General features: G+C 40.8%; 1 protein-coding gene across 1 annotated transcript in view; it reads left to right on the forward strand.

The window, feature by feature from the left end:
- CCHR5.PART0HXorf58 (chromosome chr5.part0 CXorf58 homolog) overlaps nt 1–19,047 on the forward strand; it is a 776,822-nt gene that overhangs the window by 344,553 nt on the left and 413,222 nt on the right. The window lies entirely within an intron of this gene.

Here is a 19,047-nt window from a genome sequence, read left to right on the forward strand (position 1 = left end):
CTACATTTTCTAATATTGTAAAAACATGCATCTGGAACGTTTCTCCCCGGCTCTGTCCTAGTCGGACTTTCCCGGTCAACAAATGTTAAATAAAAAAAAAAACAGTTAAACATTATGGCATATATTAATAAATTGTGCCATATCAAAGCATTTGCAAATATATTTATCCTTTAGGTGATAATGGAGAGCTATTTTAATGTTAAGTAAGTCAAACTTCTAATGACGGATGGCATATATTCCATACAGTTGGCACTATTTCACAGATGGTGGTGTGACTGGAGAGCCACCTGATACAACATTCATAGGTAATTACTACTAGCTATGCAGTCCAGGAGGCCATTGAGGAGTCCATCCCAATTTCCCTGTCACCTCACAGCGCCTTGTAGTTAAGTGACTTGCTCAGAGTCACACAGTAGGCAAATAAATAGTCTGGGAGTTGCACCATAGATGGATGACTGGGTATATAATGACAGCTGTCCTTTGGAAGAGAAAATAATTCATTTGTAATGGGAATGGTAGTAGTCTGGCAGTTAATTAAAAACATATTTTTAATGTTTTCCTCCATTGTCTGTAAGGACCTTGGAAATTGTATTGCTAGCAGAGATCATGGAAGGGGCATCCCCATTCAGAGTTTATTTACATACCAGTACTAGTGAAACGTAACTTCCCAGACTAAAATAATTGTTCCTTTGTCATTCTAGGCATAATTACACTCAGATAATGTCTGCGGTCTTGAATCAGATGAACTGGATTTTTCTTTATTGCCAGGGCACCTGTATGAGAGAACAATGTTAGTACCATAAGGCAAAGCATCACTTAAGCACCGAACAAACTGTCCATCAAGGATGTTAGACATGATAAGGTCAAAGTGGGTCACTGCTTCACTTGATATAATCATCTTCTGAATGGGTATGAAAGCCCATTCAAAACTGTTCAGATATTTTCAGGTAGACACTTTCTATAGCAACATATTCATTAAATATAAAACTGTCAAGGGGTTTGTTAGACACTTGTGGAAACAGCTTCATTTGTAACGCATTCTGAGGCCTTGGTGTTAAAGTTTTCATTTTGTCTGGTGACTGAAAGTCCATCCCATCCTTGCTAGTTGCATGTCCACAGTAGTTTCAGTTTAGTTTAGTAAAGTAAGTATTATTCACTGCAGTAAATAACGGTTTAAGATCTAAAAACAATAAAATGACTCAAACTGGCAAAATCATTTGGTAGAATCACTATTTGGTACAAATAGGCCCTTTATAAGTTTTATGGGACCACTTGTAAAGGGTCTCTGTCGGGGACATAGCAAACCAGCAAGGTAGTGAGTTATACAATAGGCACATTGTAAGTAAAAGCATGCCTGTCCGGTGTTTCCTAGCATCTTAACAGCATGAGAAGTTCCTTAAAAGAGTTGAATCTGTCCATGCAGTGCATGCTAAATTACTATCAGAATCCTGAAGATGATTGTTGATTTGACCAGATGTCAGTGCAAACTCTGCAGCACAGGTGTTGCATGGCCTTACCAAATTGTGCAGCGTAGTAGTTGCAGAGTCTTGTACATGTTCTTTCTCAGAGAGCCTAGGTTGAAGGGATCTACAATAGTCCAGACATGATAAATCTAATGCATTAATGGCTGTATCAAGATCTACAGGATGAATGAAGTATCTGAAATGCAGAAAGTTTCATAAATGATAAAACATTTTTACTGTTTGAGGCACCTTAAATAATAGCATATTATCCAGACTCTCTTCCAAGCAACATGGTTTCTGGTCTGGCCACAGCATTTCCACTACACTCTGGACTTTCACTGATCACGCCTATTTAGCTATGGGCAAAGGCCTCCTTATTTGACCCATATTTATTGACCTTAACAGAGCCTTTGTCCTGGTTGACTACCCAATCCTACTTAAGTACCTCAATGACATTGGGATTATTTCTGATGCTATTCCCTGGTTCCAAAATGATCTATCCAACTGACATTTCTCAGTACATTTTAACAATAGTACATCAACCACCACTCCTTAACTTCCACCATAATCTCAAAAACACCCAGAAAAAGAGATAAACTTTCTGTTTATCTGGGACAACAACCTCTTCTCTTTCCTCTCCCATCCAGCAAGAAATGCTATTGGCAACGCGAGTCTTCTAGCCCAACTTGAGTACTGTGTACATCTTCTAGCATCTGCCTCAAAAAGCAACTGTAGCTCCATCTACCACTTCATTACCCTTTCCCCAAAGTATGTTCACACTCTTTTGCACTAGCCAAAGCCAGTTGGCTGCTGGTTTAGCAGTAAACCAATGTACTCCATGGCTCACGACTTTTCTAGCTCCTGAAAGAAAACTCCAGTCATTTTCTTTCCCCCAACTTAATTAGCCTCTGTCATATAACTTAAGATTTCATAGGCATTCAGAACTTCTCTGGGAAGCACCTAAAAAATAGACTTCAGTGCTCTAACCACTCTTTTTCTATACTTGGACCTAAACGCTGGAGGGATCTTCCCTCAAATCTTAAATGCCTCTCTAATTACTCCTCCATTCAGGCACAACTTAAAGAACATTTCACAACACAAGCTGCTTGTAAATGCTCTGTTTCAGGTCGCATAATCAAATCTCCCAAATCTCTTAACATATACTGCCTATCATTTTCACTGTAGCATCTCTTCTCTAACTCCCAACATATCATTACTCTAATCGATGTAAGTATTGTACATAGTGGGTTTTGTTGATTAACATCTTAAATCATGTTTCTATTATATATTCACTATTCCTTTGTTTAAGTGTGTTATTTTATTGTATAATTATTTTTATTTTTCCCACTTGATGTGTGTTCACATTCTGGGCTGAGACTGAATGGGATCAGTGCTCTACCCCAGTTAACAAACTGTATAAATAGATCTCAAGACCTTTCCACAAACTCCAAGCCTCCAAACAGTTCCCCTTACGTATATCTTGGCAAGCGGCAAGGAGTTGGGAAAGACCTGAAAATTGCTTGCACATTTAAAGCCTTTTTTTAGCAGGGATTAATCAACATAATTTCTCCCATTTAAAGACGTCCTCCAAGCAGCCATCAATAGCATTAAAACTCAAACTTTGGTTCTGAGGGAAGGTAAGATGCAGCTGAATGTTACCAGCCTAGCAATGGTGGCTAAAATGTACCTTTAAATGACTTTACCCACAAAACCTATGTATACCGTAAAAGTCCAAGCATGAGTGGAAACCGAATGAATTCCAGAAATAAGACCTTAAGTATGCCCCAAAAGATGAGAGGCAAATCACTCAAGGAGCATGTCAGAAAGACTGTAAAGTAACCACAACTGGTCTCACAATATCATGTTAGCCAAAGTGCTAAATGTCAAGCAGAGATCAAGCAAGGCCAGGTTAGACTATAATCTGTGAACTCATGTAGCTAGGAGGATATTTACTCATCTTGTGAGAGCTGTCTCAGTTTATTTATTTATTGTTATTTATTAAGCTACCCGCGGTGGTGAAGCTGCGGTAGCGTTGTCGCCTAACAGTAAGACGCTGTCCAGTTCGATTCTTAGTTGGAGCGACTTCTGCGTGGAGACATGCGTGAATGGGCGTACCTTCATTGAAGGTTGTGCATCAGAGCTGGTAACTCAGCACGTAAAAATCAACTACCAATCATTAGCGGACCAGAGTAACGCTGTGGCGACCCCTAACCGGGAAAAGCCGAAAGACGCAAACAAATTATTTATTAAGCTTGTTAGCCAGGATGGTAGAATGATCCAGTGAGAACCATTTCAGTCGCAGCCCATACGTGACATACGCAGTCATTAAGGTAGGAGGTACTTTACATTAAATTTGATTTGCCATTTCAGTTCACTATCCTCAAGCAAAGATTTCCAATTCTCTCCCTTTGAGGCAGGTGGTAAGGTCTCAATAATAAAACTAAATTTGACAAAATTGTGACACACTGTTATTGGCTTAAAGAAAGCATTCAAAGTTTCACTTATCCTTATGCTGTATACATGTTGGAAAATTAATTTTCTGGGTTCATTTTCAGTCTTGCCGATATAAAATGCCTGACATGGATTGCAAATTGCAATGTACACCACCCCTTTCAAGGCACAGTTGAAATTACCCATATAATGAATTTCAGAGTTTGTTACTAAAGTAATCTCTGTGCCTTCCATAGTGCAGGAGCATTAACTACAAGCTCCACACTCCACACTTGGTCATTTTATTAACTTGATTGTGATACATAGGTTTAATGTAATCTACTATAATCTTAATATTTTTGCCATTTTCAAAAACAAAATAAATATCGGACCCCATCTTATTTACCAACAAAGAGCTGTTGGCTACAATAATATCCCAGATATTTTTTTAAACAACAAACATCTTTATTAAATTATCACTTATGACATAAGCAGTCATGCATTTATACAAATGAAAACAAACCATATTGACATATTTTCATTTGCAACAATTATACATCGCTTATAATCTATCCAGTCATTGACAGTCAAACATTACATAGCTCATTCAATTCCTGTCTTCCGTTAAACCCCATTCCTCCTCCACCACATTATGCTGCATGTATTGTTCCCACAATTCCCATTTTTTTCTGTGTAACTTGCTCCTACCCTTTTCTAAAGATCCCATTTTCAGTTGTTTTTTTCTCTGTTACTGTATTCACTACTTCTAGTACAGATGGTTTAAACTTTGATTTCCGTTTTCTAGTAATTATTTTTTGGCAGCTACCAGAATTAGTCAGCAAGGCCTTGCTTATGCCTAGGCAATTCTGATTCTGTATCACAGCTCATAAAAATCATTTCCTTAGTTACACCAATTTGCTCACTCAATGTATCTAATGGAGTAGTCTGCAGGGAATTTTTAAAGTCTGCCAAGTCATTACACTCCCAAAAATATATTCCCAATTATCTCTTTTTTCCCCCAACACACCTCCGATATTTGTAGTCTACATGAGGAAAAATTCTTTGGCATCTGCTTGGGATATAAAAATACTTATGCGAAGACTTCTAAGCAAAGATCCTGAATCTTCTAAACTGTTACATATTTGGGAGCCGTAAATATATCCCCATTGTTTTTGTAAATAGTTTACCCAGACTTTCTTTCCAATCCTTTCTAAACTTTTCTAATTGATTCCTATAGTTATCATGCAGTATTTTATATGCCATACTAATTATCCCTTTTTTGACAGCAGCTTATTTTATAGATTCTACTAAAAACTATATCAGTGCTGGTCTTCCACTTAGATTTCCCCCTATTTCTTTCTCATTGCCTACACTCTGATATCAGTCTTTGATAGGAAGGCAATCTCTAACTTGTAGTCCAAATGAATCCTTAGCCTCTTCCCATTGTATTACCTTTCCCTGTCAAATAATTTGCTCTCAATACCATGATTCCTTTGCAAGTTTCTTCAGTAAATTCCAGACCTTTCTTTCCTGTTCTTTGTAGCCCTATTTGCAGAATCTCCTTTCTTTGTCCCAGTGTTGGCTTTGTTCTTAGAAGACTTTATGCTGTGTTGTTAATGTAATATTTTGTATGATTATTAATTATTTTTCTTAAGGATTTACATCCAAAATCCTAGTCTCTCCTTGTTTTTTGAGCTTCTCCTTGTTTCATCATCCCTTTCCCCATTGAATTATAGCTTTCTGCTTGTGCTATGTATGCAAGCCTTAACTGCATAGCTCTGAAATACTCTTTCAAATCAGGTGATCCCAAACCACCTTGCTCTATTGGAAAGATCAGCTTATCCCACTTGACTCTTAGCCTCTTCCCCTCCCAGATAAAATCTTTAAAGATTTTATTAATTACTATCCAAAAGTACTTCTCTGACTGATAAAGATATACCTGACCTATGTATATGGCTAAAGGGACTAAAACATTTTTACTGCTTGTACTTTTCTATCCATATCCATAACAGAGGTTCCAATTTCTCAGATTTTGTATTATTTTTTTCTTTAGTCTTTTCCCACATATTTTCAGCTGCCATGATAGAATCCTTTTTAACCCATATTCCTAAGTACTTAATATCATGTCCCCATATGTTATTGCTGAACCAATTCATGTGTGGGTACATAGTTATACAGCTATTAACTTTTTTTGTTTTATCTACATTAATTTTGTATCCAGAAAAGACATGAAACTGCCTCATAATGTTCCACAACACTGAAATGTCCCTTTCTGGTTTTATCTGGTATAAAATAATATAATCTGCAAATAAAGCCAACTTTCCTTGACTATCATACCAATTATATCCTTGAATTTCTTAGTCCCTTATTTCCTTTGCCAATGGTTCTAAATATAATGCTAATAACAAAGGGAAAGAAGACACCCCTGTCTGGTTCCTCTGCTCAAACAGAAATTATTAGAGAGGAGCTCCCCCCCCCACACACACACACACACACACATGCACACACACACACACACACACACACACACACACACACACACACACTTACACTTACTTTAATTTTAGCCTCCAAGCCATCATATACCTTCCTAATTAACCTTATATTTTTTTCAGGGAATGCAAATGATTCCATTGCCCTACTTATAAAATCCCAGCTTACTCTTTCAAATGCTTTCTCTGCTTCAAGACCCTGCAACAACGGTAGTATTTTATTACATTCTTTTTCCTTCTGTATCATCATTGTTCTATTAATATTGTCATATTAATGTTGTCAAATGTTTGCCTTCCCTGCACAAAAACACACTGATTGATATCTATCAATTTTGGCATCACCTTTGCCATTCTTTTAGCCACTATAGATGTAAACACTTTATAATCATGGTTTAGAATCAAAATTGGCCTATATGAAGCTGGATCTGTTAGGTCTTTACAATCTTTAGGTATTATCTCCTCCTATCCTGTTAGTAATTGAGCCTCATCTACCTCTAATCTTGGGGTATTTAATTCTTCTATAAACATTTCCGTTTGTACTTTTTCTTGATTTCCACATTTCTCTGCTATATACCGATTTTCATAAAATTTCCAAAATATTTCTAATACCTCTACAGGATCTCTGATTATTTTCCTTTGTATAGGCTCCCTAAGCTTGGCAACAACCATTTCTACTTTCTGTTGCCAGAGCTGTTGTGCTAAAAAGTTTTTGTTCTCTGGAGTTATTCACAAAACACAGTTGCTTAACAGCAGTCTTTCTAAACTCATGCATATTATTGAGGTAGTCCCTTATTTTCTGTTTAGCACTCTGCAGTTGTGCCTCTTGTAGTTCTGTGAAATTTCCTTATTCTACAATACTGTGTTAGTTCCTGTAAATAATTCTTGCTACTTCTTAACCATATCTTTTTCTTTTATTTCCACCCTATTTTTAAACTCCACTTTAAATTTATCCCACTACCTTGCTATATTTTCTGAAGAAATTTATATCTTTCCTAATAACTCTTGAATAATTTCCACTACCCATTCCTTAAATTCCTCTCGTTTAACAGATGGGTGTTTAATTTTTATTTCACTACCCTGCATGTTTATTTTAGTTATTATTGGTACATGATCTGAACTATTTATTAGATGTGTTTGAGAACATTTAGTTAAATGCGTATGTTCTTATGAAATATAAATTCTATCTAGCCTAGCCCAGTTTTTGTACCTTGGAGAATACATAAATTCTCTCCAAAATCCTACTACTGAATTCACATTTTCCATACCAAATATTTTCATAAATTTCTGCAAATCTACTCTCTTTTGTTATATTTTCCCTTCTGGGCCCCTGATACGTCCTCACTATTGCAAATCAAATTCCTGTCCCCATCTATAAGTAATATTCCCTGCTGAAAACTGATTATTTCTTAAGCTCTATTTTAGCAGTTTTAGGTGGAATATAATTACAAGGCAGCGCAATCCTCCTCCCTTGCAGTAGCCCCTTAGTACTACAAATCTACCATTATTATGTTTTTCCCCTCTTCTATTGCTATTGGAGCTCCTCACATCAAGTACTCCTCTTTTCCTTTGTCCCAGATATTCTGCTGAATAACCATCCTGAAATCCTTGCCTTTTCAACCTCACATGTTCAGTTCCTTACAAATATGTCTCCTGTAGCATACCAATTTGTACTCTGCATTTTTTATTTTAATTCACTACTCTTTCTTTTTTTGTATATATCTGTGAGACCATCCACATTTAAGCTTCATATGGAAAGTGTTGTCATTATGATTAGAAGTTATTATTCCCATCTATGTATAACAGCTTTTTTTTTAAGTTTCTCATTTCAGCTTTTGTATTACATGCACACAGTAGTGTTTGGCAGGTTGATGTTTTATACATTTGATCTGATGTTGTCAGTCTTCATTTATTCTTGATCTTTGAGGCTTGTTTCTGATCCTCAGAACTGTTTTGGCTGTTATACAGCTCGCAAGCAAAAAACACTCGAGCTAAGTCCCTACCCACAATACCCCTCTCCAGATTACTTCAGATTTCATTTGCCGCTCGTCGCAAAACTCATCAGCCAGATTCTCTCATCAGCTAAGTAAAATTTTCATAGTTTTTTTATAGTTCTCTAATTTTTCTGCTGTACTATTATTTAGATACTTATATTTTACTATAGTTAAACTTTGTTTCCCCCCCACTTTGCCTTACTTCTTTGTTTATCCCTCTTCCCTACACTTCGGTATTCTCCTCTACTATTGTGGTATCCTTTGTCTATCATTGTTTGTAGCGCTATCCCTACCTTTTTTTTGGTAGTTCTTGCCTACCATTGTTGGTAGCCATGCCTTTCTTGTGTGTGAGTGTGTGCGCTTCCCTTTTACTGTGTTTGAGTGCTGTCTGTTGGCAATTGTTTTCCATTGTCAACATGGCAGATAAATCCAAGGGGGCAACTAGGTTTAAACAATGGCAAGGTTGTAGTAGGAAAATGCCCAACTCTGATGGGCATTCTTCTTGTGTGTACTGCTTGGGCCCACCACATCTCCAGCAAGACTGTACAATTTCTCAAGCTTTCAGTCACCAGGCCCTCATAGAAAGGAAAAAGAAATTGACTTTAAAAGGTCTAATTAAGTCTTCTTTTGAGGCGTTTCTATCCAAGTCCAACACATCCTCACCTTCCTCCCCTTCTTCTTCTAAATCTGAACTTAGACAGAAGAGGAGTCATTCAGTGTCGGCATCCCTTTCATCTCCGGCAGCCAAGAAATACAACCCTTCAGCTCCCACACCTCCAGTGGAAACAAAGTCTAAAACTAAGAAACTTATGAACCAGACTTCCTCAGCACCGTCTGCCAGAACCACCTCAATGCCACAGGTCTCTGTGCCAGCCACCACGTCGGTACTAACAACTCTAGCTTCCCCATCAGTACCGGCTCCACCTGTAACACTACCAGAAATTTTGGAATCAATACCACCCCTGGTGCCAAAACTGAACATCATCAATGTACCCAGAACAAGATATTCCCCTTCAATTGACCCCTTTGCGGGACAGCTCCCAAGTCTATTCCTCGACAGACTGGAATGTCCCTCAGGCTTCTCTGTCTGTTCCTCCAGGAGTCTGAAGTCAATGTCATGAAGTTGGTGGATCAGCTCCTGGTGGCTATGAGTCTTTCTGTCTCTTCCCAGGCCCCACTCCCTTCTGGAGATGGGGCTTTCTCTCCCATGACTCCACTAAGTCTTTCTCCTCTAACCTCCACTGTGGGCTTAGAGCTTACAACTCCGATTCCTCTGGTTCCAGCTGCTCCGGTGCCGACAGCCTTTTGCATCTTCAGTTCCACGGTCTGCCTTGAGTTCCTTGGTTCTATCGGAACCAACAGACTCCTTGGGCCGGAGCTCCACTGCCAGATCTGAGGGTCTCGAATTGGCTCCAATTTTTTATTCAGGGTCATCCTTGACTCTCTGGGATTCAGCTTATGTGGGTTGTTCCTCTGCTACTGCTTTGGAGGTAGGTTTCCCGGAGTGGGGTGGGAACCACAATTTTGAGGTTGCCCTTTTTGGTTCTGGGCACCCATCCCTCTTCAGGGGGACCTGCTTTCCAGGTTATGGAGATGGCATTGGCCTCTGCAGGTTCTCAGCTGGCCCCTCCCATATTGGAGTATTATCCTGGGACTGCCTCTCGCCCAGCAGAGCCATGAACCTCCATGCCCAAGCAGCCAGCACCAAAGCTGCAGGACACCCCACTGCAAGGGCCCTCTTCTTCTGAGTCCTCCTCAGAGATTCCCACTGAGGAAACACCCCAGAAAAAGACATGTAAGAGGAAACACTTGGATTCCCCCGAAGAATTTGCCACAGAAGACATGGATTTCCATGTTGGGGAGAGTTCCCCTTGGTCACCCCCAGAAGATGTCACCTTTGGAAACATTCTAGAAATTCTGAAACAGAAGGGTGATTGGAAGCCCAAAGACCTACCTCTGAGGAGTCAGTGTACCTGCAAACATTTGGTGCTTGCCCATCTACTTCTTGGGTGATGCCTCCTGCTGACGATCTCATTAAATCAATCGTGCAGCTGGCTTGGAAGACACCTGACTCTGTAGAGCCAATCCCCAGGAGACTGGACAAAATTATTTTAGTACCAGAAGACCACCAGCATTGGGCTAAGGGCTTAACAGTAGATGCCATGGTGGTTACAGTTGTCACCAAGAAGGAACTTGCAGAGGAGAGTTCCACTGTTCATCCCCCTAATCGAGAGTCCAGGGTGATGGACAGATTTAGAAAGCGAGCATTATGGCTCATTTTACTAGGCTCCAGAGGGATCTGATCAAGGAGTTGCCATGAGGCAACATGCCTGGATGCGCTTATGTGAGTTTACAGAGCCATTTAAGTCTTCTTTCTTCAATTCTCTCTTTGACGGATCTTCCCTGTTTGGCCCCAAAGTCAGAGAAACATTAGCCAGGTGCAAGAAAGATGGATAGACCCTATCTGCAGTGGGCATGCATTTTTCTGCTCCCCAACGGTCCTACTCTAGGAACCAGAGGAGCGGGAAGATGTGTTTCAAAAAATCCCAAGGGCCTTTTCAGGACACACGTGGCAGTGGCAAAGGGAGAAGCTCCAATGGAAGATGCCAACTCAGTGGCAGAGTTGGCCCGCAAAATCAGGTTTCCAGAGATTCTTTCTCTAGGAAACCCTACCAACACTCCTGAAAAGGGGGCCTGATTGCTTACATCTGGAAGCAGTTTGGGGAAGATTCTCTTTGCACTTGAGAGCCTGTCAGCAAATAACTTCAGATTTTTAGGTGCAAAGGATCATTGCCAGAGGTTACCACATTCACTTTACTCTCATTCCAAGATGAAGAAGAGGACTCCCTGATTTTCCACCCAATCAGAGGGATCAAGCGACTTTGGAAATTCAAAAGCTGCTAGGAAAAAGATTCATCCAAGAAGTCCCACCAGACCAGATAGGATCTGGATTTTACTCGAGTCTTTTGGTGCCAAAAAAGACAGGGGACTTGAAACCAATTTTAGATCTCAGGCTTCTGAACAAGTTTGTTCAGCAAGCAAAATTCTGGATGGTCACAGTTCAGTCTTTTCTACCCTTCTTAGATAATTGGATATGCTGTATAGATCTTCAGGACGTGTACTACCACATAAAAATGGACAAGCATTCCAGAAGGTTCCTGTGCTTTCGGCTAGGAGCTAGTCATTTTCAGTTCAGAGTGCTACCCGTTTTTGGCCTCACCACAGCCCCCAGGTTGTTCACCAAGTGTTTGGCAGCAGTGACAGCTCACTTGAGACTGCACGGATTCTGGGTGTTTCCTTATCTAGACTACTGGCTCATCACCTCTCCCTCGAGGTATCTACTGCTTCAAGCAACATATTTCATCCTATGCCTGTTTGCTAATCTGGGTGTTACATTGAATCAATCAAAATCTCAACTAAGTCCGACTCAAGATCTAGAGATCATTGGAGCCTGTGTAAATACCATCACTTGTACAGGTTCCATTCCTCTACACAAGCTACAGAAGATAATATCCCAAGTACAAGCCATTCTTTCTGACAAGGTACCTGCACCTTTAGTCCTTCAAGCTTTAGGGTCCATGGCAGAAGCCATTACCTTTGTTCTGCCAGCAAGATTTCGTATGTGGCTACTACAGTGGCTTTCAGCATCCCAATGGTCCATCTTGACCAGTCCAGTGATGCATCCAATTTTAATCACCAGTCATTGCAAGAAGGACTTATCCTGGTGGATGGAATCCAAGGAGATCCTCTTAGGCCGTCCCTTTGTTTCACCTCAGCACAAGGCCATGTGACCACTGATGTCTCCCAGTTGGGGTGGGGGGCATTATCTTGGCAGAACAGTCCAAGGCATTTGATCCCCTGTAAAGGCCAATTTGCATATCAGTGTTGTGGAATTGACGGCAGTGCTGTTAGCGTTGTGAGCCTTCCAAAATGCCCTTCCCCCAAGAACAGTTGCGATTCAGTCAGACAATATGTCAGTAGTCTGGTACATCAACAAACAGGGTGGAACCAAGTCTTGCCCTCTGTGTCAAGAAGCTCTAGAGTGTGGCAGTAGGCTATTTCTTCCATCCATTTTCTGATAGCAATGCACATTCCAGGGAGCTCAAATATGATACTGGATAAGTTGAGCAGGTGCATTCTCCTGGCTCATGAGTGGTCTCTCAATCCCAAAGTGGCAGAGATCTTCTGCCACTGGGGCCAGCCTTGCATCTCCCCTGAACAAAAAGTGCAGCAGCTAATTCACCCTAATTCCAACACAGGGGGAGTCCCCAGACATGCTCTCCTTCATGATTGCCCCTCCAGTCTACTTTATGCCTTCCCCCCCCCTTCCCAATGATTCCTCTCTTCTTAAAGAAAGCCATCAGGTTGAGGAGCAAGGTGATCTTCATTGTCCCCTTTTTTACTGACTTCCCATAGGTCTTCCACCAGGAAACTTTACCACAGCAAGTGAAAAAAGAGTTTCTATTTGGGTGCACAATAATGGTCTTAACCCCTTCTCTGCACCAGTTGAAAAAGTATGGGAGTTTTTAGCTACGCTTTTTTAACAAGGAGCCTCTACTTCTACTGTTAAGGTTCAGCTAGCTGCCATTTCCATTTTTCACAATGGCTTTGAAGACCATTCCCTAATTTCCCATAGATTGTGTAAAGAGTTCATGAAAGGAACCTTCCAGTTGAAACCACCATATAAAGACCCTCTAGCTCCTTGGAATCTGACTATGGTTCTCCAATCTTTGGTCCTTTCCCCCCTGAACCAGTGGTCTACCTATCACTTAGTTTCTTTCATGGAAGACTATATTTTTCTGATAGCCATTTCCTCAGCTAGAAGAATTTCTGAAATGCAAGCACTATCTTCAAACCCCCCATATTTGATTTTTCATAAGGATAGGGTTTCACTAAGAACCAGTCCATCTTTTCTTTATAAGGTGGTCTCAGAAACTAATATTAAGCAAACCATTGACTTACCTGTTTCCTTTCCAGATTTTTCCAACAAAGGTGAATATTGCTTACATTTGCTGGATGTTCACAGGCAATTACATTTTTACCTCAGGAGAAGTAAAATTTTAGAAAATTGGACCAGTTGTTTGCCTCTTTCTCTGGTCCATCTCTGGGTAAATCCAATTCAAAAGTCACCTTGTCAAGATGGTTAAGAGAGTGTATTACTTTAATCTACAATAAAAAGAATCCCCAATTACCAGCGCCAGTGAGAGCACATTCTACTAGGGCAAATAGCCACATCTACTGCTTTCCATTCCAAAGCTTCCATGGATGAAATATGCGCAGTAGCAACCTGGGCTACTCCATATACCTTTATCACTCAATACAAATCAGATCTGATCTCCAGGGGAAGAGCATCCTTTGGCTCTATGGTTCTCAGGAATATCCTTCCATAAGGCCACCCAAGATCTAAAATAGCTAGAGACTTTTTCCCAAAGGTCAAGGATAAATGAAAATTGAAAGCATCACATTAAGAAGTTATGTTATTACCGTAACATTCCATCTGCATTGTCGATCTTCATTTATGCTTGGTACCCCACCCACCTTCCCTCTCCTGCAGATTCTTGGGAGGATCAGTCGCTTGTCCTGGTAACATTATCAAGTTGGCCCTTGGATATAACCTCTTCAGTTTCATATGCATATTCTTCTGTCTTTCTGTGTAGCTGCAAACTCAATCTGAGGTAATCTGGAAAGGGGTATTGTGGGTAGATACTTAGCTAGAGAGTTTTTGGCTTGCACAAGCTGTATAACAGCCAAGCCCAGAACCGAGTCCCAAAGGTCAAAGCTAAATGAAGATTGAGAACACAGATGGAATGTTATGTCAAGAACATAACTTCTTTCTTTTCATATCCATTTGAACCTATGTCACATCTTACAAGACTTTTGGTTTTAGTTAATCCCCTCAAACAAAAAGCACACCCTGACCACCCCCAAAATGTATTAATACTAACACACAAAATTATGTACATCTTCAAATAATGAAGTTTAACCCTCTTAATAGGAACAATTGTTCCAGATTGACAGACACACTCGCAGGCTTGTATTAACCCATAATGAAGGTTATCCATGCTAAGAAGCATGGTACAGCTTGTGCTTTTGCTTCCAAGTGCATTCATTTCCCATATGTAGAAAACAATTTGAATGCTTTCATAAAATATTATCTCTTAGCCTTTGAAAGAAAGAAGTATTCTGTTTTTATTGCTCCCTTATCAGATTGTCTCCATAGAAACATGAGAACCAGATATACAGTTGCCTTCCACTACAATATTGAATGGTTGGATGGCTGGATGGATTGAACTGTGAAATTTTATTTGCTAGAGGAATAGTTTCATTATATTTAGTGTTCTTTCATTTGTTTATTTCCCCTTAAAACCTGTTATTAGATCAAGCCAAGAGCCTTAATCCAGTCATTCTCCCATGCAAAAGTAAGAAAAAGTATATCAATTTTCTTGTAGTGTGCTGTTTTTTCCAGACTGTCTTCTCTTTTTACATTGCAGTGCCTACATTTCTTAAAACCGAACAAGAATAAGGGAAGAACAGGGGCACCTGTTTACTTTAGTATCCATAGTATACACAAAAAATCATTGAAAAAGCTTTACTTTATAACATGCAATATATGTCATTTAGTATAAAAATACTATGAAGAACATTTTGTTTTACTTGCAGTTAACTCTCTCCTTCCTGTTCACCTCTCGTAAATGCTCTTCCAAACCTTGACATGAAGTAGGGCATATGCTTTGGAGTCCTCTACAAGTTTAACAAGTCAAAAAGACCAATATTTCCAGGTTTTATCATTCCTTCATATTTCACAAATGTAATTAATGCTTTGTAACCCCACATTTTTTCATCATTTTCCAAGTTACTGTTTTTCTTCCTGTTAATCTTCATCTCACAAATCAAGTACCTGATTGATTTCCAACATGCCCCTGGTTCTTCTTGTCAATTATTGTTTTTTTTTCCTGTTTCTCAAGCATTTTCCATTGGAACATTGGAAAAGGTTTCACTGGCATCGTTTTTCTATAGGCTTTATTATCAGAAGAATAGGAAGCAGAATCCTGTTCTGTTGAATAGCTCATTTTTTTGTTGGACGAACTTTTGTATATTCTCCTAGCATTTTCTGCATCAAAAAATTATTTTGACCCTCCAGGAAAAAAAATATTCTTAATATACTGGATACAGCAGCTTGATTTTTCATACCTGCTTCCCCACGATTGCTGGAATAAATTTATTTGCCTTCTGACTGGTGTAACAGTGAGTAATCATTTTCCACAAACACTCTACTGTCTCCCACTTTACTGCTTTGTCCTTCTGCCACAGTTTTGCCATAATCAACTCTTTCTGCTGATAGGATTGCACCTTTACTATTAAAGGTCTGGGTTTTTTCTCATGGCCAGGTTTGGAGCATACACAAGATGTGCTCTTTCAATTAGTAACTTCTGCTGTGGAATACCAGTCTGGTTGGTTGGTTGTGCTTTCATAAAACAAATACAGATTGTCCATCTAGTTTTATGATACAGCTGAAAATATCAGGTTCTCTCTATGCACTTGGTCCTCTAATTCTATCATTGTTTGAAACCTGTCCTCTTGAGTAGTTTCATATTTAGCCCTCTGATTTTATCAGCTTATCGGACCATCTGATCTGATGATGTCAATCTTCATTAATTCTTGACTGTTTTGTATCAGTTCCATCCTTGGAACTGTCTTGGCCATTGTATCAAGCTCACTCTAGCCAGAAATTCTCGAGCTAAGGCTACCCATAGTGCCTCTCTTCCCTTTCCCTCAGATCTCATTTGACATGTAGAGTTTTTGGATGCATCAGCCGTGCTCTCAGCTAAGTGCTACGCTTTTCATAAATATCTTTACTAAAACCTTATCTCGTTTTAACTCTAAACTAGTCATTTATTTAGTTTTTCTGATTACAATTAATATTTTCTGAGTGTGACTGTTGTCTTTTTCCCTTTTTTACCTTTTGGTATTTTCTCACATTATCATCGCTGGTATAGGTCCATCCCTTCTCTCTACCTCTGGTAATTCTTTAATACCATCATTGGTATTCCCCATTTTCCCCTTCTTACCCTCTCGAGGTATTTTCTTAGTTACCATTGTTGGTACAACCTTAAAAAAAAAAACTTCCTTTGTTTTTCTTACTACTTGTGTGTGTGTGTGTGGGGGGGGGGTTGTGTTGTACGTGCTTTTTACATTGTCAGAAAAGCATAAGGGAACAACTGGATTCAAGCAGCTCAAGATATATGGCAGAAAGTTGTCCAACTCAGATGGGCATCTTTCTTGTGTGTATTGTTTGGGGGTGCCACATTTAGAAATTCAACCACCATGTGAACTCTGCAAGGGTGTGTATTGTTTGTGGGTGCCACATTTAGAAATCCAACCACCATGTGAACTCTGCAAGGGTTTTAGTGCTCAGACCCTTGCAGAGTGGCTCAACAAAAAGACATCAAAGTCTCCCAAGAAAGAAGCAAAAAGGAGGAGCCATTCTGTTCTGGCATCTCCTAAGTCTTTTGACTCAAAATCTTCTAAAGGCCAGGTTTCTTCCTCGGAACGGAAGCCTAAAGTTTCAAAATTGGCACCTACAACCATTTCAGTGCCAAAGCCTATAACTTCCCCCACAGTGCCGACAACTATTACTGAGCTTACAAATGTCACATTGGTACTTATGATTCAGCACCAACAATAGTTTCCCCACTCATACCAGTCACTTCCCCTCCAGCATAAACCATTGGTCAGCCAACCGCGGTGCTGAAGGTTGAATCCTTACCCAGGACTAGATACTCCCCATCTGTTGACCCCTTTTTTGATCAGCAGTTGAGTCCCTTTATTGAACTTGCAGAATCACCCTCGGGGATGTCTAGTTGTTCCACCAGGAGCCTTTCAGAGCTTGATGTAGTTAGGTTAGTGGATCAGCTCTTGGCAGCCAGAGGTCTTCCAGCCCCATCTAGAACCTCTTGGCAGCCAGAGGTCTTCCAGCCCCATCTAGGACCTTCCTCCCATCTGTAGCAGAGATCTACTCTCCAAGGACTCCAAATTATCTTCCTCCTTCAATCTCTCTGCAGGTCTTGGAGCCCTCAACTTTGGCTCGCTGCCGGTGTCAACTTCGACACCGCTCCTGGTGTCAGCTACTTTGGTATCTATGGTGGATCTCACCTTCGTTCCAGAACCCACTCTGTAGTCCTCAGCTCAGTCATAGCCAACCCACCCACAGGACTGTGACTTGGCTGCTGGCTCCGGGATCCCTTGTTCTGCACCGATTTTTTTTTCCACGGCGCTGTCAACGGTTCTGGGTGCTTTGACAGTTCAAAGTCCTGTCGGGGATCCTTCTCTGAAGGTGGGCTCGTCAAAGTGAGGTGTGACCCCTGGTTCCAAGGTTGTTTTTCCTCTGTTCCAAGCTCCCATCCCTCTTCAGGCGGGTCTGCGTTTCAGATTATGAAGAGAGCTCTCACCTCAGCTGGCTTGCAATTGGCACCATCCACGTCGGAGTGTCATATCTTTGTTTTCTCTGGTTTGCAACTGTCACAATCTGCTACATCAGGGCAGCAGGCACAAGAGCAGCAAGACACCCTGCTGCAGGGTACCCTCTCTTTGGTGTCCATCTCAGACCTTTTCCCTGATGAGCCACCCCATAAGAGATCATGCAAGAGGAAACACTTAGATTCTCCAGAAAAATATTTCACTGAGTCTACAGACTACGATGAAGGGGAAGGGTCCCCATGGACATCCCCTGAAGATGTTTCCTTTGGAGACATCCTGGAAATCTTGAAACAGAGGGGTGATTGGAAGCCCACAATCCCTTCCTCTGAGGAATCTATCTTCTTGCAGGCTTTTCATGCCCAACCTTCTCCTTCTTGGGTGACCCCCACCTGCCAATGAATCGGTCAAACTTATCATGTAGCATGCTTGGAAGGCCCCTGACACTATAGAGGCAATCCCCCAGAGACTGGACAAAATTCTGTCTGCACAAGTTCAGCCCCACTGGTCTAAAGGTTTAGTGGTAGATGCTATGGTGGTGGTGGCTGCCACAAAGAAGGAATTCCATAGAGGAGAGTCCTGCTGTCCATCCTCCAAACCAAGAGTCTCGGATGATGGACAGATTCAGGAAGCATAATGACTTTTGCCACACTGTCATTGAATTTCTTGGCACATTTCACATGTCTTCAAAGGGATGTGATAACTGAGCTGTCAGGGACCTTGGTAGGGGCAGTGTCTGATGAGGTACATAAGGTTGCCTCCCAGCTTGCGACCCTAGAATCGATATCGAACTCATCCATGCAGCTTATTGCACACACAGCCGAAGAGACAGCCAGGGCAGCAGGTATAGCACTTATGTGACTTCGTGGACCCTTTCAAGTCTTCCTTTGTCAACGCTGCAGTTGATGCTACCTCGTTGTTTGGCCCAAAAGTCCAGAGCGACATTAGCTAGGTGTGAGAAGGGCAGAAAGACCCTTTTTTCTGTGGGCATGCATTTTTCCACTCCTCAACGACCTTATTTCAGGAATCAGAGGGGTGGAAAATGTGGTTCAGAAAGTCCCAAGGGCCTTTTCTGGACACACGTGGTGAGTTTCCCCCCGGGGCAGAGGGGGGGGGGGACTCATCAGGAAGACGCTTCTCTCATGGCAGAGGGAGCCCACGTAATCAGGGCTCCAGGGATTCTTTCTCTGGACAACC

Source organism: Protopterus annectens, chromosome 5.part0, assembly GCF_019279795.1.
Source record: "Protopterus annectens isolate FY-2018-M chromosome 5.part0, PAN1.0, whole genome shotgun sequence".
Lineage (NCBI taxonomy): Eukaryota > Metazoa > Chordata > Ceratodontiformes > Protopteridae > Protopterus > Protopterus annectens.